The sequence below is a fragment of the Nannospalax galili genome, unplaced genomic scaffold (genome assembly GCF_000622305.1).
Source record: "Nannospalax galili isolate Female #2095 unplaced genomic scaffold, S.galili_v1.0 scaffold8, whole genome shotgun sequence".
In the NCBI taxonomy this organism is placed as follows: Eukaryota; Metazoa; Chordata; class Mammalia; order Rodentia; family Spalacidae; genus Nannospalax; species Nannospalax galili.
The window spans coordinates 1,138,367-1,143,720 of record NW_008358318.1 but is presented as its reverse complement, the minus strand read 5'-3'; the positions used below and the strand labels follow the sequence as shown (position 1 = coordinate 1,143,720).

Genomic DNA, 5,354 nt, shown 5'->3' with positions numbered 1-5,354 from the left:
ACAAACTAGAGAGAAAGCGGCAGTAACGTCACAAGCGGTGGCTATGTGCCAAGCAAAAAAGCGGAGGCTATGTGCCAAGCAGAGGTAGGGGGGTATTTCTGGGATGATTTCCAGCTTTGGGCAAAGAGCATGAAAAAGGTCAGCTCAGCTTGTTCTTAGCATTCAGAATTATTTTTTTATTTTTACTTCCTTGTACAGTTCTTTGGCCTGAAGGACTTATTTCCTTGTCTTTAGCCTAGGAGGACTGAATTAGGGTCCTTCATCCAACTCACATAATCATGAGTAATAAAATGGTTATGTTTTACTAGGTTTTGAGATATTTTACTATGTGACCATATAGAAGTGATGTAACTAATACTTCAGCCCTCACTCCATGATTGGTTTTCCAGTTTTCAGTTACTCACAATGCACCCTGGTCCAAAATCATTGGATGAAAAATTCCAGAAATAAATAATCCTAATTTAGAATTTAAATAACTTTTATAGCATATTGTTAGAATTATTATTTTGTTACTACCTATTGTTTCTCTCTCTCTCTCTGTCTCTGTCTCTCTCTCTCTCTCTGAGATGAGGTCTTAGTATATAGCCCTGAATAGGCCTGGAACTAGCTATGTAGATCAGGCTGGCCTCAAACTCACAGAGATTTGCCTGCCTCTGCCTCCAGAGTGCTGGAATTAAAGGGGTGCACCACCATGCCTTGCCTCCAGCAGGACTTTTTGAAATGAAATTATTTAATAAAGTATAACCTACATACAGAAAGCTACACATATCCTAAGTACATAATATGATGAATTTTTGCCAAGTAAATGACTTCTCACAGTAAAGATGAAAAGCTATGCATTAGCAGCACCCTAGGGCATGCCTGCCTTCCTCTACCCCAATAACTAGGGAAGAGCTTGACCTGTTATGAATTTTATATCAATGGAATGGGGATATGGTTAAAAGTCTACAATTGAGGGCGGGGTGTGGTGGCCCATGCCTGGTCTGAGTTTGAGGCCAGCCTAGTCTACATAGCAAGTTCCAGGCTAGCTGGGATTACAGGGAGACCCTGTCTCAAAAAAAAAAAAAAAAAGCCTACAACTGAGGGCTGGGTTTGGTGGTGCATGCCTTTAATCCCAGCACTTGGGAGGCAGAGGCAGGCGGATCTCTGAGTTCAAGGCCAGCCTGGTCTACATAGTGAGTTCCAGGACAGCTGGGGCTACAGAAAGACCCTATCTCAGTAAGACCAAAAAGTCTACAATTGATGGTGACGTAGCCTATGCATTTAGGGATGTGATTAATTCAAGTCTATACCCAAGGTCTGAATTCCAGTGATGGGCACCGTAGTGTCATCCTTCTCCCATCTTCCCACCTTCTCCATTAGAACCCAGTCCCTTGGGGGACTAGTCCCATACTAGACCAGGTGTTAGAGACTCAAACCTCTCCTCTTGGCTCAGGTCCCTGCTCTGCCAGCTGGGTTCACTTGGCCTAATTCTCAAGAATTTGAAGATGGGAATAAAAACAAGTAAACAAAGTACCCTGTGAAAACAGCTTATAAATTGTAAAGTCTTATGAAAACCAAAGTCATTACGCTTATTATTTTAAAAGGAATTTTCCAAGCCATTCCAGACTGGATTTTTTTTGAAAACAACTTTATTTTATCTTGAAATATTTAATAAGATCTAAGAAGCATTTTGATTTGCGGGAAAGAATGAGACCTCACATCGAATTCTTAAGTGCTACATTTTGTGGATATCACTTACTTATTCATGTGTTAAACTTCAGATGTCTTGTGATAAACTGTCTGTGGTGAAATGCTATTGATTTCCTTGCATTATGCACTGAATTACATGTGCATTACTCTGGGGCTGGTCACCATGGGGGAAGCTTAAAAAGTTTTTGAGGGCAAATAAGTGAAGACCATTAAGGTCCTCTAAACCCTGTCTCCTGTTGATCTCTGTCACCCTAGGGAGTTTTCCTGTGAGCTGGTCGCATGCACATCCTTGTCTTAATGCCTCCTCTAATGGTTTCTAATGGCTGCTTGGCCATACCGCATACCTTGTAAAGAAGTAACTGTCTTATCCAACCTTGTCTCAGGCATGTTCTGAAAAGTGGGCCTTTGAATATATCCATGTCAGATCCAAAATTCCATGCCATGTCTCTTTTATTTCATGGGTTCATTTGTTCATTTATCTAACACCGGTTGAATATTGATGCTGTTCTAGGCTTTGTGCCAGTGGTGCCCTTTACCACTAAATTACAATGCTATCTCTACAATCAGTACTTGGAAAGGAATTTTATTTGACCTGGGAGAATATTAAATTTTTGAGAAAAGTAAAGAGGTAGATCTGGATTAGGATTCTATCCAGTACCTCTTAGGTGGGTGGCTTGGTCAAGTTACTTTTCCAAATTAATTGAACATTTCTTTCTTTTCTTTTTTTGGTCTTTTTGAGACAGGATCTCCCTGTAGCCCCAGCTGACCTGGAATTAGCTATGTAGACCAGGTTGGCCTCAAACTCAGAGAGATCCACCTGCCTCTGCCTCCCGAGTGCTGGGACTAAAGGCATGTGCCACCACGCCTGGCAATTGAACATTTCTTTAGGCCTTGTATATGGTCAGTTTTTATAAATATGTATCTTTGAAAAGAATGTTGTTTACCTTGTATAAGGTACTAAGTTTAGCATGATGGCATTTCATCAGTACAATAAACTATTTAGTAGAATTTTCTATAGGTTTTTTTTGTTTTGTTTTGTTTGTTTGTTTGTCTTTTTGAGACAGCTGTAGCCCCAGCTGACCTGGAACTCACTATGTAGACCAGGCTGGCCTCGATCTCACAGAAATTCACCAACCTCCTGAGTGCTGGAATCAAAGGTAAGCATCACCACACCCAGCTACATTTTTTATAGTCATATAGATTTGTCTTAGATCTCAAACTTAAAATGTGAACAAGCTGAGTGTGGTAATGCACACTTGTAATTCCAGCACTCAGAAGATGAAAGCAAAAAGATCAAAAGTTCAACTGTGGAGTTAGAGGCTACCCTGTAGGTTACAGAGTGAGCTCTTGCCTCAGAAAACAAAACAAAGCAAACAAGAACAAAAACCAGGCAAACAAACATGGTGGCACATGCCCATAATCTCAACCTTAAGGAGGCAGAGGCAGGAGGATCACAAGTTCAAAGCCAGTCTAGACCACAGAGTGAGTTCAAGGCTAGCATGGACTTCTTGAGACACTATCTCAAACAACTAAAACTAAAAATAAAAAATGGATGGTTCTTCTTTGAGAGGCCCACCCCTATGCTCTGGGGTGTATCCTCAGTGCCTCTCTTTCTCTTAATCCTCATGCTTACAGTATGCATTAAAATATCTTAATTTTTTTTTAAGCTGAGTATAGTGGCACATGACTTTAATCCCAGCACTCAGGAGGCAGAGGCAGGCAGAACTCTGTGAGTTCAAAGCCAGCCTGGTCTACATAGTGAGTTTCATTTCAGGTCAGCTGGGGCTACAGGGAGACCCTGTCTACAAAACAAAACAAAACAAAATTTTTAATTGAATTTTTGTGTATTTTATACATAACATCTTAATCCATCTTAATCATCTTTATACTCCCTCCCCCACTCCCTTAGCCCCCACCCAGAATACATACTTTTTAAAAAAAAATTTTCTTTTTTAGTCTTTTTGAGACATGGTCTCCCGGTAGCCACAGCTGGCCTGGATTTGCTAATGGAGATCAAGCTGGCCTCGAACTCACAGAGATCCGCCTGCCTATATATACATGCATTCATAAATGAAAATACTATTCTTTTTAAATAATTTATTATTTTTTATTTTATGTGTATGAGTGTATTGCCTGTATGTATGAGTGCACCTGTGTCATGCAATGCTGTGGAGGTCAGAAGAGGGCTTCGTATTCCCCTGGAACTGTAGTCAAGGATGATTCCTAGCCTCCATGTGGGTACTGGGAATTGAACCCGGGTCCTCTATAAGAGCAATCAATGCTCTCAACTGCTGAGCCATCTCTCCAGCCCCTGGAATTCATACATTTGTGTTAGGCCTATTGTGTCAAGTTAGTGTCCCCAGACATTCCTCAGTACAAGTTCATCTACTGAGATCTACTCAGCCTATATAGAGTCCCTCACTTTAGGAAGATCAGCTCTTCCTCACCCAGCAGAAATCAGATGCCAATATTTCTTCAGCTAAGATTGGGGTCAGCTGTCTATTTCCCCAGTTCTATGCTGGGTTTTTGTCTGCTTGAATTTGCATGGATCTTCTGCATGCTGACACCATTGCTGAAGGTTCATATAAACAAGGTCCCAGGAGCTTGTAAGACTCTATTTCCATATGGTCATGCACTCTTCCCTGGCTCTTATAGTCTTTCTGCCTCCTCTTCCCCAATGGTTCCTGAGCCCTGGGTGGGTGAAGTTTAATATAGGAGTCCTGTCCAAAGACCAGCATTCTGTAGACTCTTAATCCCTATGCTTTGGTCATTTGTCACCTTTTGTGTTCCTGGTCCTCCACTGCATGAGGGAACTTCATTCATGAGAACTGAGATATTCATTAGTGGTCTATGTTCTATGAGCCTGAGGTGCACAGGTTGCATTGGAGATGTGCTACTTAGTCTTGGGCAGTTCACAGACATTGTCTGTGTGTGACCAGTTGTGATACTCTGTAATAGTCTGTGTCTAGTGCAAAAGAAGCTTCTTTGATGAATGGTAACTGGGATATTTGTCTGTAAATATAAGGATACATAAAAATATAGAACACTTCATGAATTTGCATGTCATCCTTGCGCAGGGAACATGCTAATCTTCTCTGTATCATTCTAATTTTAGAATATGTGCTGCTGAAGGAAGCACTAAAACATCTTTTAAAAAATATTGTATTTGGTTAGGCATGGTGGCATGTGCTTTTAATCCCAGCACTCAGGAAGCAGAGGCAGGCTGATCTATGTGAGTTCAAGGGTAGCCTGGTCTACACAGTAAGTTTCAGGCCAGCTGGGGTTATAGGGAGACCCTGTCTCAAAAAAAAAAAAAGACCAAAAAAATTTTATTCATTTTTATTTTATGTGTATGACTGTATTGCCTGCATGTAAATAAGTCACCCATGTTGTATGATGCCCTCAGAGGTCAGAAGAGGGCCCTGGATTCCCTGGAACTGGAGTTACAGATGGTTGTTAGCTGCCATGTGGGTGCTGGGAATCGAACCTGGGTGGTCTGCAAGAGCACCCTAAAATATCTTTAATAAGGCTGGGTGAGGTGATGCATGCTTTTAATCCCAGCACGTGGGAGACAGAGGCAGGTGGATCTCTATGAGTTCCAGACAGGCAAAGTTACATAGTGAGACTCTGTCTCAACACCTCCCAAAATTTTAACTAATAAT

General features: G+C 41.3%; 1 non-coding gene across 1 annotated transcript; it reads right to left on the bottom strand.

Annotated features, from left to right (window-relative positions):
- Positions 1–4,724: 4,724 nt before the first annotated feature.
- On the bottom strand, positions 4,725–4,831 carry LOC115068173. Its single transcript, XR_003847552.1, has one exon. It is a non-coding gene; the product is annotated as a U6 spliceosomal RNA (small nuclear RNA).
- Positions 4,832–5,354: the final 523 nt, after the last annotated feature.